This window comes from Tachyglossus aculeatus, chromosome 17, assembly GCF_015852505.1.
Source record: "Tachyglossus aculeatus isolate mTacAcu1 chromosome 17, mTacAcu1.pri, whole genome shotgun sequence".
Lineage (NCBI taxonomy): Eukaryota > Metazoa > Chordata > Mammalia > Monotremata > Tachyglossidae > Tachyglossus > Tachyglossus aculeatus.
In genome coordinates, this window is record NC_052082.1 from 41,417,929 (window position 1) to 41,433,671 (window position 15,743).

Genomic DNA, 15,743 nt, shown 5'->3' on the forward strand with positions numbered 1-15,743 from the left:
ATAATAATAATAATAATAATAATGACATTTATTAAGCACTTACTATGTGCAAATCACTGTTCTAAGCACTGGGGAGGTTACAAGGTGATCAGGTTGTCTGACGGGGGGCTCACAGTCTTAATCCCCACTTTACAGATGAGGTAACTGAGGCCAAGAGAAGTTAAGTGACTTGCCCAAAGTCACACAGCTGACAGTTGGCGGAGTCAGGATTTGAACCCATGACCTCTGACTCCAAAGCCCGGTCTCTTTCCACCGAGCCACACTGCAGTCCCACAGCACATATGTACACATCTGTAATTTATATATTTACTGTTTCTAACCTGATTGTCTTGTATCATCAATGGTATTTATTGAGTGTTTACTATGTGTAGAGCACTGTATTAAGCACTGGGGAGAGCACTTGGGAGAGCACTTGGGAGTGCACTTGCCTGGCACATAGCAATACCTTTTTTATTATCATTTTACTATTGTTAATATTAAGGAATAACATGGCCTAGTGGAAAAAGCACAGGCCTGAGAATAAGAGGACCTGGGTTCTAATCCCAGCTCTGCTAGTTACCGGCTGTGTGACTTTGAGCAAGTTGCTTCACTTTTCTGTGCTTCAGTTTCCTCATCTGTAAAATGGGGATTCAGTGCCTGTTTTCCCTTTTACTTAGACTGTGAGCCCCATGCGGGACAAGGATTGTGTCCAACATGATTAACTTGTATCTATCCCAGTGCTTAGGAGAGTGCTTGGTACATAGTAACCGTCCAACAAATGCAAAAGTAATAATAATAATAATAATGTAATGATTGTGGGCAAAGGTAAATTAGAGTTGCTTGGTTCCTCTTTGGACCCCTGAGTCTGGGGTTTCTGCCCAAAGTTACTAAATCTGGGAAGAATGGACCATTAGTTTAATCCACTAATGGATGTTCTTTCAGTCTCAAATGGGCAGGAAATGTGTCTGTTTATTGTTGTACTATCTTTTTCCAAGCACTTAGTACAGTGCTCTGCACACAGTAGGCACTCAATAATGAATGAATGATTGAATGAATGAAAGAATGAATACCGGAGAAACAGAAACAATGATTAACCTTGCACACGCACATGTAATAATAATAATAATAATGGCATTTATTAAGCCCTTACTATGTGCAAAGCACTGTTCTGGGTTACATATGAACCCAGCCTGACCTAACTCCAACTCATAAAGGTACCGATTATGACAAAACAAAAGGATCAGAACTGGAATTCCCCAGGTTACCCAATATCAGGGGCCACCGCAGTTTCCAGGAAACACAGACTTATTGCAGAGGGAGAGAGGTTGCCTTTGCCAGCGACACAGAGTTGATCCCCAGAGGGAAACGGCTTAAAGGCGAGCAGCCGAACAGGTTTCACTATCATCCCCTCCCCCAGGCCCCAGCATGTTATATTTATAGCATCACAACCGGAGACAAAGAGGATTGAGCTGAAGGAGTGTTCTCGGCCGCATGGCAGGAATCCTGAAAAATAGCAGGCAAACGTGGGTGGTTACACACCGCACTACTTACCAAAGTGGCTGCCTCATTGATCAACAAGTTTCAGGGCAGCGTCACACTACATTGAGGTCACATTGGCCATAAGGGGTCCAGCAGCTAAAGACCCTTTTTTTAATGGCATTTGTTAAGCACTTACTGTGTGCCAAGCACTATACTAAGCTCAGTGCTACATACAAAATATTCAGATTGGGCACCGTCCCTGCCCCACAGTGGGCTCATAGTCTAAATAGGAAGAAGTAGGATATAATCCCCATTTTAAAAATGAGGAAATCAAGGCCCTGAGAAGTAACTTGTCCAAAGTGACACAGCACATAAATGGTGGATTTGGGATTAGAACCCACTCTCAGGATTTTTCCACTTTGCCACAGTGCTTCTCGCAAAGTACCCTTTGAGAAGCATCATCATCATCATCAATCGTATTTATTGAGCACTTACTGTGTGCAAAGCACTGTACTAAGCGCTTGGGAAGTACAAGTTGGCAACATATAGAGACAGTCCCTACCCAACAGTGGGCTCACAGTCTAAAATGGGGAGACAGAGAACAAAACCTAACTTACTAACAAATTAAAATAAATAGAATAGATATGTACAAATAAAATAAATAAATAGAGTAATAAATATGTACAAAAATATATACATATATACAGGTGTTGTGGGGAAGGGAAGGAGGTAAGATGGGGGGATGGAGAGGGGGACGAGGAGGAGAGGAAGGCAGTGGCCCAGTCTGGGAAGGCCTCCTGGAGGAGGTGAGCTCTCAGTAGGGCCTTGAAGGGAGGAAGAGAGCTAGCTTGGTGGATGGGCAGAGGGAGGGCATTCCAGGCCAGAGGTAGGACGTAGGCCAAGGGTCGATGGCGGGACAGGCGAGAACGAGGTACGGTGAGGAGATTAGCGGCAGAGGAGCGGAGGGTGCGGGGTGGGCTGTAGAAGGAGAGAAGGGAGGTGAGGTAGAAGGGGGCGAGGTGATGGAGAGCCTTGAAGCCCAGGGTGAGGAGTTTCTGCCTGATGCGCAGATTGATTGGTAGCCACTGGAGATTTTTGAGGAGGGGAGTAATATGCCCAGAGCGTTTCTGGACAAAGACAATCCGGGCAGCAGCATGAAGTATGGATTGAAGTGGGGAGAGACACGAGGATGGGAGATCAGAGAGAAGGCTGATGCAGTAGTCCAGACTGGATAGGATGAGAGCTTGAACGAGCAGGGTAGCGGTATGGATGGAGAGGAAAGGGCGGATCTTGGCAATGTTGCGGAGCTGAGACTGGCAGGTTTTGGTGACGGCTTGGATGTCAGGGGTGAATGAGAGAGCGGAGTCAAGGATGACACCAAGGTTGCGGGCTTGTGAGACGGGAAGGATGGTAGTGCCGTCAACAGAGATGGGAAAGTCAGGGAGAGGGCAGGGTTTGGGAGGGAAGACAAGGAGTTCAGTCTTGGACCTGTTGAGTTTTAGGTGGCGGGCAGACATCCAGATGGAGATGTCCTGCAGGCAGGAGGAGATGCGAGCCTGGAGAGAGGGGGAGAGAGCAGGGGCAGAGATGTAGAACTGGGTGTCATCAGCGTAGAAATGATAGTTGAAGCCGTGGGAGCGAATGAGGTCACCAAGGGAGTGTGTGTAGATCGAGAACAAAAGGGGACCAAGCACTGAACCTTGGGGAACCCCCACAGTAAGGGGATGGGAGGGGGAGGAGGAGCCTGCAGCATGGCCAGTGGATACAGGACAGGCCTGGGAGTCAGAAGGACATGGGTTCTCATCCCAGCTCCACCACTTGTCTGCTGTGTGACCTTAGGTAAGTCATTTAACTTCTCTGGGCCTCACTTACCTCATCTGTAAAATGGGGATTAAGACTGTGAGCCCAGTGTGGGTCAGGGACTTTGTCCAACCTGATTATCTTGTATCTACCCCAGTTCTTAGTACAGTGCCTGGCCCGTAGTAAGCACTTAACAAATACCATAATTATTATTATTACCCTTATAATAAAGTATAGAGGTGCTGTACCCTTGCCTATCTACCCAAGGGGTCCAGGACCAGGAGGGGTTAGAGAGTGTGAGGGAAACTGTTCAAACTTCTAGCACTACAAACAATTCCTTCGCTTGGGTTCTTGGTATTGAAACTTCAGGACAGAGGTTCAGCTATCATTCCTGACAGGTGATTCTATCGTCAACTCTGCCACTAGATAGAATGGTGTGGTGGCAGAACAAATCCAAAAGTCTCTGGGAATTTCAGAATCGGTGTGGCATTCTACCATCTCCCCTCTCTGTAATTTATTTTAATGTTTCCTCCCGGCCTGCACCCCAGTAGACTACAAACTCCTTAATAATCGTGCTGTTTGTTAAGCACTTACTAAGTGCCAGGCACTGTACTAAGTGCAGGGGTGGATACAAGCAAGTTGGGTTGGACACAGTCCCTGTTCCACATGGCTTACAGTCTTAGTCCCCATTTTACAGATGAAGGAACTGAAGCACAGAGAAGTGAGGTAACTTGCCCAAGGCCACACAGCAGACAAATGGCAGAGCCGGGATTAGTATCCATGACCTACTGACGCCCAGGCTTGTGCTCTATCCACTATGCCATGCTGCTTCAGGAATCATGTCTACCAACTCCGTGCCATTGTACTTTCCCGAATGCTCTCCCCTCCTACCGTACCTTGCTGATCTATTGCAACCCAATCCACACACTCTGTTCCTCTAATGCCAACCTACTCTCTGTACTTCCATCTTACCTATCCTGATGCCAGCCTCTCGCCCACATCCTCCCTCCGGCCTGGAGGCCGTCACATCAGGTCAAACTAAGCAAAAATTAATTCATTCAATCGAATTTATTGAGCGCTTATTATTTGCAAAACACTGTACTAAGCGCTTGGAGGAGTACAAATGGCAGTTGACTGTACATTAGCAATTTACCCAAAGGAAACTCTACAGGAGAAGGCAATACATCACTGGTGTGGTGGTGGCCACACCAGAAGTATTAGTTGCCTCATGTTTCCTTTGTGGGGTCACTTGCGGTTTGTGGAAAGAGGAACAGTGACTGTCTTGTCCAGGGAAACTACAGTTTTGATGTCCTGCCACTATTTGCATTTACATTTTGGAGAGGAAGGGAGCTTCCCTGCCTTATTCTTGGGTTTAACAAAAAAGACGAGCCACTGACCCTCAGGAACAAAGACATTTCAAGGTTCTTCTTCTTCTTATTCTTTGCCCCCGTGCCCTGCAGTTAGTTTGTCCTTGTCATGTGGACCAGGATCTTTCCTTTAAGCCTAAACTCGGGGCAAGGAATCAGAGTGGGACATAAAGGCATTTCAACCTAATAAAATACAAAGTTGGTCTTTCTCAGCACTAAACCTTTGTGGACATCAGCAATATTAATCTTTCTAGGTAAGGTCCCAGGGTACTTAAAAGGTAGAAGCAGTGTGGCTTAGTGGAAAGAGCTTAGGAGTCAGAGAAAGAGGGTTCTAATTCCAGCTCTGCCACTTGTCTGCTGTGTGGTGTTTGACAAGTCACTTAACTTATCTGTGCCTCAATTACAACATCTGGAAAATGGAAATGAAGACTGTGAGCCCTACATGGGATAACTTGATTATCTCGTATCCACCCCAGTGCTTAGAACAGTGCTTGGCACATAATAAATGCTTAGCAAATACCATAAAAAATCTTAAAATACCGCTGGTCAGGTCTTCAAGGATAACTAGTGATTTGAGAAACAATCCACCATGTTGAAATGGTTTAAAGAGCAATAGGAAATGCTAGACTTAGTCCACAACCATAGAAGTGATTATGTAAAGAAAGCTCTTAAAAATAATTGTGGAATTTGTTACTAATCGTGGTATTTATTAAGCACTCACTACATACCAAGTAGTGCACTAAACGCTGGGGTAAATACAAGCTAATCAGATTGAACACAGTTCTTGTCCCAAATGGGCCTCCTAGTCTTAATACCCATTTTACAGATGATGTTACTGAGGCACAGAGAAGTTGAATGACTTGCCCAAGTTCACACAGCAGGAAACTTGGAAGAGCCAGGATTAAAACCCAGATCCTCTGACTCCGAGGCCTATGGTCTTTCCACTAGGCCAGACTGCTTTTCGTGCTACGTAGTTTAGGTGATAGAGAGGCAGACAGACAGACAACTTGTAATGGTTCAGGGTCCCATCACACTTAATGAATCCTCATCTAGGACTACAGCTTTTACCTAGTTCTTACCTCTTATAAATTCTTGGAATTTGGATCTTTAGGGTTTAAACCAATCGTACACTTGATTTCTAATTCTTTGATTCATATTAAAATTGAGGCTCAACCACAAAAACCTGAATTGGGCCTCTCTCTGTCTTCAGCTTCTTTCTTCTCCTTCCTCTTCTATCTACCCTAGGAAGTACTGTTTCCTCTTCTTCTTCTTCCCCCTATCCTATCCCTCCTTATCTGCCCTCATTTACCACCTTGGGTAAATGGCCCACAGGCCTACATTCTTTCCACTAGGCCAAGGTGAGAACAAAAGGATCAGTTAATAACTCATTGCTAGAGTTTCAGTTCCAAACAGTCACCAAACTCACAAGAACTCAGGTTTTGTTTTTGGCGGGGTTTTTAATGGCATGTACTGGGCACTTACTGAATGCCAGGCTCTGTCCTCTGACTCTCAGGCCTGGGTTCTTTTCACTAGCCAAGGTGAGAACAATAGGTCACAGAGAAGAAAATGAAATCATTTATCTTTTGTATATGAAGGGCATATGCTATTGAATTTTTTTATGGTATTTGTTAAGTGCTTACTGTATGCCAAGCACTGTTCCAAGTTCTGGGGTAGATGAAAGTTAATCAGATTAACTTGTCAAGAAATTAAATTCCCAGGAAAAATGATTTCCATTTTAGGACAAATTGGTACCAGGAAACAGAACCCATTCTGGACAAAAGACCAGTGCCTTAAGGTGTGAACATTACAATTACTACATTTTACGGTGAAGTAACTGAGGTACGGAGAAGTGAAGCGACTTGTCCAAGGTCACATAGCAGACAAGTGGTGGAGCTGGGATTAGAACCCAGGTCCTTCTGACTCCCAAGCCCCGGCTCGATCCATTAGACTACGCTGCTTCTCTGTCATGCTTGGAATCCCTCCCCACCCTCTCGGGAAATCCCACACCCTCCTCGCTCCACACCCATCCATCCTTTCAGGCCACTGGGGCCATTTTTAGCAGGAATTGGTGGCAGAGACAAAGTAAGTGTGTGTGGATTGGGTGCGGTTGGGGGAGAGGCTGGAAGGCTGTCAGAGTTCTAGGGGATCCTGGGGAATTTCCCAGTTTCTCTTCCCCCTGAGGAAAGCAGTCAGTGCTGCCACCCAGTAAAAGCGCCGACTGGCTCTGGGGTGAGGGGACCCATTCCTGGTCCACGGTCTAAACAGTACAACCTCAGCCGGGGTTGGCCTGACTCAAAGGCCAGACTCAGACTCAAAGCCAAAGGGGTGGCCGCCTATCTTGGGAGTGCTGGGGGGGGGAAGGAATTGAAATTCCCCAGAGAAATGAGCTCAGCCAGTCCAGCACCTAGAGGTCTCTCCCCCTTAGTAGCCAAATGTTCTACTTCAAGGAGCAGGTAGGGAAGACTAGGCTGAGGGACAGCCATGCTCTCCCACCCTGACCCTCCCACTCAGCCCTGGAATTCCTGCTTCCTGAGGCAGGTTTGGCCTGGATTTTGGCCCAGACTTTGGTCCAGGAATTGCCCTTGTCAGCACCAGGGGCCCAGCTAATAATCTCCCACCTTCCCTCACTGGGAGATCTAACCACCCACTTATTCCATCTGTCACCAAGTCCTGTCGGCTCGATCTTCACATCGCTAAAATCCACCCTTTCCTCTCCATCCAAACTGCTACCATGCTGATCCAAGCCCTTACCCTATCTCACCTTCTGTAGTGGATAGAACATGGGCCTTGAAATCAGAAGGTCATGGATTCTAGTCCCAGCTCTGCCACATGTCTGCTGCATGACCTTGGGCAAGTCACTTCACTTTCCTTCACTTTCCTCAATTACTCATCTGCAAAATGGGGATTGAAACAGTAAGCCCCATGTGGGACAGGGACTGTGTCCAACCTGATTTGCTTGTATCCTCCCCAGCGCTTAGTCCAGTGGATGGCACACAGTAATCACTTAACAAATACCACAATTATTATTATTATTACTATTATTATTACTGCATCTGCCTCCTTGCTGACCTCCAGCCTCTGTCTCTCCCCACTCCAGTCCATGCTTCCCCACTTCTCAAGAACCTCCAGTGGTTGCCCATCCACCTCCACATCAAACAGAAACTCCTTACTATCTGCTTTAAAGCAGTCAATCAGCTCGCCCCCTCCTATCTCACCTCACTGATCAGCTACTACAGCCAAACCCTCACACTCCACTTCTCTAGCACCATCCAATCTTATCTATTCATTCATTCATTCAATCACACTTATTGAGCGCTTACTGTGTGCAGAGCCCAAAGGTCAGAGATCCTAGAATGGAGCTATATTCAAAGCCCTTCTGAAACCATTTCTCCTCCAAGTGACTTTTTCCGATTAATCCCTCCTGCTGCCACTTCAGAACTTCATTTCATTCATTCATTCAATCGTATTTATTGAGCACTTACTTTGTGCAGAGCACTGTACTTAGTGCTTGGGAAGTACAAATTGGCAACATATAGAGACAGTCCCTACCCAACAATGGACTCGCAGTACATAAACACCTGGGCATGCCTGCCCAGCCCATGCTGTTAGGGTGGTGATAATATTTCTTAAGCCCTTTCTGTGTACAGAGTCCCATGCTAAGATCTGGGAATAGTACACGGGGGAAATTAGATGCCTCCTAGGTGTCGATTCCGGCAAACCTATGGGAACAGACAGAAGCTTCCAGGAGCAGGCGAAGCTGACCACTTTCCGGGAAGTAGAGGGTTTTCTCATCATAGGCAGGTCACCCAGAGGACAAAGAGCTCCCGGGCATTGCCAGCCTAGCACTGCCATCTCGTGCTCCCTGAGACACAAAGCTGGCAGTTATGGAGACAATAGCTCTTAAGTCGAGAGAGAGAAAAGGATCGATGGAAAGAAAGCGAGAGAGAGGGAGGGAGGGAGGGAGAGGAAAAGAAAGGGAGAGAGAGAGGGAGGGAGGAAGGGAGAGGAAAAGGAAGGGAGAGATAGAGAGAGAAGAGGGGGAGAATGAAAGAGAGAGACTAAACCCTATTTCCTCTTCTCCCACTCTAAAAAAAACTGCATTTGTTAAGCACTTAGTATGTGCCAATGCTCTGCATACAGCAGGTTCTCAGTATAGTTTTCTGCACACAGTAGGTATTCAGCACAGTGCTTCTCACACTGTAGGTGCAGAGTATAGAACTTAATATCCTCAGTTGCTGTTTAATAAATGCCATCAAATAGATGCCTCCTAGCTGTCGATTCCGGCAAACCTACGGGAACAGACAGAAGCTTCCAGGAGCAGGCAAAGCTGACCACTTTCCGGGAAGTAGAGGGTTTTCTCATCATAGGCAGGTCACCCAGAGGACAAAGAGCTCCCCCGGGCATTGCCAGCCTAGCACTGCCATCTCGTGCTCCCTGAGACACAAAGCTGGCAGTTACGGAGACAATAGCTCTTAAGTCGAGAGAGAGAAAAGGATCGATGGAAAGAAAGGGAGAGAGAGAGGGAGGGAGGGAGAGGAAAAGAAAGGGAGAGAGAGAGGGAGGGAGGGAGAGGAAAAGGAAGGGAGAGATAGAGAGAGAAGAGGGGGAGAATGAAAGAGAGAGACTAAACCCTTATTTCCTCTTCTTCCACTCTTTAAAAAAACTGTATTTGTTAAGCACTTAGTATGTGCCAATGCTCTGCATACAGCAGGTTCTCAGTATAGTTTTCTGCACACAGTAGGTATTCAGCACAGTGCTTCTCACACTGTAGGTGCAGAGTATAGAACTTAATATCCTCAGTTGCTGCTTAATAAATGCTATCAAATAGATAAATTAATTAGATTACCTTTGGGCTTGCCCCTCAGTAGGGAGGGTGACAAGGTGTCCTATTTTGGTGGGTTTCAGTTATTATTTGTGATTTCCCGCCCTCATCCTGAGGAATTCCTTCTGAGTTTTCCCTCTGTCCCTTTTCTACTCCACCGGCAAACTGTTTCCTCACCCGCAGGAGGGAGCAGTTCCAGACAAGCCTCTTTCGCAGCTCGCCAGCCGAGTGGCCAGGATTCAGGCAACCACAGGGGAGCCACTGTCCAGACTTCCTGCCACAATCCTAAGAGGACTGCCTTCCTCTCGAGCTGGCCTTTGGCCTTTGGCCCCATCTGACCTTCTATAATAATAATGGCATTTATTAAGCACATACTATATGCAAAGCACTGTTCTAAGCGCTGCAGAGGTTACAAGGTAATCAGGGTGTCCCACTGGGGGCTCACAGTCTTAATCCCCATTTTACAGATGAGGTAACTGAGGCACAGAGAAGTTAAGTGACTTGCCCAAAGTCACCCAACTGACAATTGACGAAGCTGGGATTTGAACCTATGACCTCTGACTCCAAAGCCTGTGCTCTTTCCACTATGCCATGCCACTTCTAAGCTACAAGCTGCCAATTTGCTACAGAACATTTCAATCAATCAATCAATCAATGATATTTATTGAGCACTTTCTATGTGCATCGTCATCATCAATCATATTTATTGAGCGCTTACTGTGTGCAGAGCACTGTACTAAGCGTTTGGGAAGTACAAGTTGGCAACATATAGAGACAGTCCCTACCCAACAGTGGGCTCACAGCCTAAAAGGGGGAGACAGAGAACAAAACCAAACATACTAACAAAATAAAATAAATAGAATAGATATGTACAAGTAAAATAAATAAATAACTAAATAGAGTAACAAATATGTACAAACATATATACATATATACAGGTGCTGTGGGGAAAGGAAGGAGGTAAGATGGGGGGATGGAGAGGGGGATGAGGGGGAGAGGAAGGAAGGAATGTGCATAGCACTCTAAGCACTCGGGACAGTACAACACAGTACAGTAGAATAAAATAGTGAAGCAGCATAGCCTAGTGAATAGACCGTGGGCCTGGGAGTCAGAAGGACCTGGGTTCTAATCCTGGCTTCACCACTTGTCTGCTGTGTGACCTTGGCCAAGTCATTTCTCTGTGCCTCATTTCCCTCATCTGTAAAATGGGGATTAAGACTGTGAGCCTAATGTGGGACAGGGACTGTGTTTGACCCAATTAGCTTGTACCCACCTGGCACTTAGAACAATTCCTGGCACCTAGTAAGCCCTTAACAAATACCATAATTATGATTATTTATTATTATTAGTCCAATACAACAGAATTAGCAGACATGTTCCCTGCCCATTCCAATCACATTTTAAGTGGGTCAGCCCCTAGCCCCGGGGATGGGAGCTAAGGGAATGCATGTGGCTCAGGATTGCAACATTTGGCGAACTCTCCCCCTTTCTCCCCGCAAATGCCGACCCCCTACCTCCGCATCCTGCTGAGAGTTCTTACAGACCTGCAGCTTCATTGCCTTCTGTCTAGCTCTAATTGAATTTCTGCCATCCCAGACACAGAACAGAGCCCTTTTCACAATTACAGTACTAAGCACAGTCCTAAGAACTGAGGTAGATACAAGATTATCAGGTTGGACCCAATCTCTGTCCCCAGTAGAGCTCACACTACAGTATAAGTAGGAGGGAGTTAAGTCAAAGAATCAGCATTGCCTAGTGGGTAGAGCACATGCCTGGGAGTCAGAAGGACCTGGGTTCTAATCCTAGCTCTTCCACATGTCTGCTGTGTGACTTTGGGCTAGTCACGTCACTTCTCTGGGTCTCAGTTACCTCATCTGTAAAATGGAGATTAAGACTGCTAGCCCCATTAGGGGACATGGACTGTGTCCAAACAGATTAGCTAGTATTCATTCATTTATTCAATTGTACTTATTGAAAGATTATTGTGTGCAAAGTGAGTGCTTGGGAGAGTACAAAATAACAATAGAACCAGACACATTCACTGCCCACAACAAACTTCACACAGTCCATAACTTTGGCATTATTTTAGACTCATCTCTCTCATTCAATCCACATATCCAGTTAGTCACAAAATCTGGTCAGTTCAACCTTCACAACATCATTAAAATCCACCCTTTCTTCTCCATCCAGACTGCTTATCCTATCTCTCCTTCTTGCTGATCTCCTTGCCTCCTGTCCCTCTCCAGTGCAGGCCATACTTCACTCTGCTGCCCAGATCATTTTTCTACAGCACCATCCAAGTTTTTTCACTTCTCAAGAATCTCCAGTGTTGCCTGTTTAATGCCACATCAAACAGAAACTCCCTACTATTGCTTTTAAAGCACTCAATCACCTTGCTCCCTCCTCTCTTACCTCACTGATTTAATAATCATTCTGGTATTTGTTAAGCACTTACTATATATGCCAGTATAAATCTGCCAAGCACTATTCTAAATGCTGGAGTAGATATACATTTATCAGATCAGACACAGTCCCTGTCCCACGTGGGGCTTACAGTCTAAACAGGAGGGAGAACAGATGTGGAGTCTACATTTTACAGATAAGGAAACTGAGACACAGAGAAATTAAGTGAGTTGGCCAAGATCACGCAGCAAGCGATCGGCAGAGGTGCGATTAGAACCCAGGTCCTCTAGCTCCCAGGCCCATGCTTTTTCCCCTTGAAGTTCCGGTAATTACATTCAGGGTTTAACGTTCACAGTTATGCTATGTTAACAGATGAATGATGTGATTACCACATGAAATATGGTGTTACGTGGGTGTCAACGGTGGGCTGCGAGGACTCAGCAAGTGTGAAAGGATAGGTGGCACGCTACATGGCTACAGAAAAATGCAGTACCGGATTTTATTTTGTTAATATGTTTTGTGTTGTTCTCTGTCTCCCCCTTCTAGACTGTGAGCCCACTGTTGGGTAGGGACCATCTCTATATGTTGGCAACTTGTACTTTCCAAGCACTTAGTACAGTGCTCTGCACACAGTAAGAGCTCAATAAATACGATTGAATGAAAGAATGAATGAAGTCCCAACTGAATATGGTGGTGCCAAAATGGCAGACAGAATACTACAGACAGAAAAATCATGGTCGGCGAGGATCACATTTATATACAACATTTCCTCATATTGTATGAAATTTAATATTTCTTCTCCGGTGACAGGAGACTGGAAAATTCATCTGAAAAAACTGCTAGAAGTTTGCTGTTTAAATTTCTATGAGCCCTCTGCTCTCACTTGGGTTCTTTTAGTTACTGTAGCAGTGGTATATTATCATTATCTAGGTAAGTAACATTAACTCCCTCTCTATTTACCTTATCTCCCTCCCCTCCCCACCTTTTCTCCTGTATCCTTGCTCACACTCCACTCCTTGTCTGGAAGTCATTCTTCCTCAAATCTGACAAGCCACAAAGTCCTCCCCATGTTCAAAGCTCCCCTAAAATCCCACCTTTTCTAACAAACCAACTCTAATTAATTCCCAATATCCCCAAACAAGCCATTCCAAACAGCAACCTCTAGTGTTTATTTATTTATTCCTATCCTCAGCATTTGTGAATCTCCTCCAAGAGGCCTTCCCTAACTAAGCCTTTCTTTCCTCTTCTCCCGTTCCCTTCTGCATTGCCCTGACTTTCTCCCTTTATTCACTGCCCCCCCCCACCTTCCAGCATCACAGCACTTGTGTACATATCTATAATTTATTTATTTATATTAATGTCTGCTTCCCCCTCTGGGCTGTAAACTCATTGTGAACAGGGAGTGTGTCTGTTATATTGTTATACTCTACTCTCCCAAACACTTAGTTCAGTACTCTGCACATAGTAAGCACTTAATAAAGATGATTGACTGACTAGTACAGCACATGATGCTGAATTGTACTTTCCAAGCACTTAGTACAGTACTCAGTACACAGTAAGTGCTCAATAAATATGATTGAATGAATGAATGCCCAGTAGGAGCTCAATAAATACTATGACTACTACAAAAATATTCTCTATAGTTCTATTTATAAAGATTTTTATGCTCTTCTAGTTCAAACACTATTTTATCCATGTGCAGAAGACCAATATCAGGTTGATAATTAGTAAACAATTACAATGAAGTTCCCTGGAGAAACACAGGAATGAATATCCAAGCCCAGAGCCAAGTTTTATGGCCTACTGTGGGATGGCTCATGGAGCTGGTTGCCTCCTGGCATCAGAGAGGTTTGATGGGAGCAGTAACAATCTGAGTTGGGTTTGCAGTCAGAAAATTGCTCAGAAAAGTGCCATACTGCTCCTTGAAACATTACTCATTGTGGGCAGGGAATGTGTCTATTGTTTTGGCTTACTCTCCCAAGCGCTTAGTACAGTGCTCTGCACTCAGTAAGCACTCAATAAATACGATTTATTCACTGACTATTAGTAATAATCATTGTGCTTACTCTGTGCCAAGTACTATACTAAGCACCGGTCACTGTAAACAGCAAAGCAGCATGGCCTAGGGGAAAGAGCACAACCCGGGAGTCAGAAGGATCTGGGTTCTAATCCCGGTTCTGCCACTTACTTGGCTGCTGTGTGACCCTGGGCAAGTCTCTAGGTCTCAGTTATCTCTTCTGTAAAATGGGGATTAAGGCTGTGAGCCCCATGTGGGACAATAGACTATGTTGAGCCCCATGTGGGACATTGACTATGTCCAATCTGGAGGATAATGACAGTCTTCTGTTGTCATTGTTATTGCTTCTGTTGTTGTTCTTTGTTTTATTTTTCATTTTTGAATTTGAGATGGCCAAGGTCGACCTGGTATCTGAATTTCTGCACTTCTCAGCTCATGCACAAGAACGGAGGAAGCATACTTTGGAGGTGATCCAGGGCTGCAGGTTAGTAGTATGAGATCGGTGGAGGGACAGGGGAATGATTGAGCTGAGTTCAGTGGAAAGGGTGGGCTTGAAGGCATTGATTTGGCTGTAAGAAAAAGTAGGTTGAGAAGGGAGACAAAATGGGGCATGGTGACTTTTAAGCTCATTAAGGGCAGGGAACTGGTCTGCTAATCCTGTGGTATTGTACTCTCTCAAGAACTTAGAACGGTACTCTGCACATTGTAAGCGCTCACTAAATACCATTGATTGATTGATTTAGAAAATTGGAGGTGGTAAAAAGATTCGAGGTCTCTGTGGGAAACAGGACAGATCTGTGCAGAGAAGGTGCGTGGGAGAGAAGGCAAGTGAGGCGATTGTGGTCAGATAGAGGGATTTCAGAGCTGGTGAGAGTAGAGATCGTAGAGTAACCAGAGATGATGATGAGATTGAACTTGTGTCCAAGTTGGTGAGTGGGTGAAATGGGGTGGAGGAGGAGGAGGTCACTAGAGTGAGAGGAAGCGGAAGGGTCATCGGGAACATCCACATGGATATTGAAGTCCCCGGGGATCAGCTTAGGGATAGAGAAAGAGAGAAGGAATTGAGGAAGGGATCAAAATAGTTCATAAAGTTGGAGGTGGGGCCTGGGGGGCGGGGTGGGGGCAGTAGTTGACAGTGACTGAAAATGTTCAGAACTGTGAGAGAAAACCTGTATGATCACAATAGCCTTTTCAGTCAGTCACAACCACAGGTAAACATTGATGACATTGTGACTCACTCACACATACAGCTTTATCGAGCCAGATGATCTGGGTATTGCATATTTCACACACACAATCACAGATTCTCTAGTTAGGCTTCGGTCTCACTTATCTGAAATATCCAGCCATGAGAATGAGAAATTCAGGCTAAAGCATATGTTAGGTCTCAATTACCAACCTGAGAAGCAGTGTGACTGAGAAGCAGCATGGCAGAGAAGCAGCATAGCCTAGTGGAAAAAGCATGGGCCTAGGAATAGGAGGACCTGGGTTCTAATCCTGGCTCTGCCACTTGCATGATATGAAACCATGGGGATGTCACTTAATGTCTCTGTCTCTCAGTTTCTTCAACTGTAAAATGGGGATTCAATACCTATTCTCCCTCCTACTTAAACTGTGAGCCTCATGTTGGATAAGGAACTAATTAATTTGTATCTGCCTTTGGAAACCAACTCTTTACAAGCATTACTCCATTTTGTTTTCAGTTTCTATTTCGCATTAATCTACCTTGTTCTCCTAAATCATGCTTCAACCATACTCTCCCCCGTCATCAATTTCAGCCACACACCGTGACCCATTAAGAAAACTGAAGCCATGTGTAATTGGATTCTGTTGTAGTTGTGAAGAAACACCCCACTATAAATAGCTCCCTCTCCCT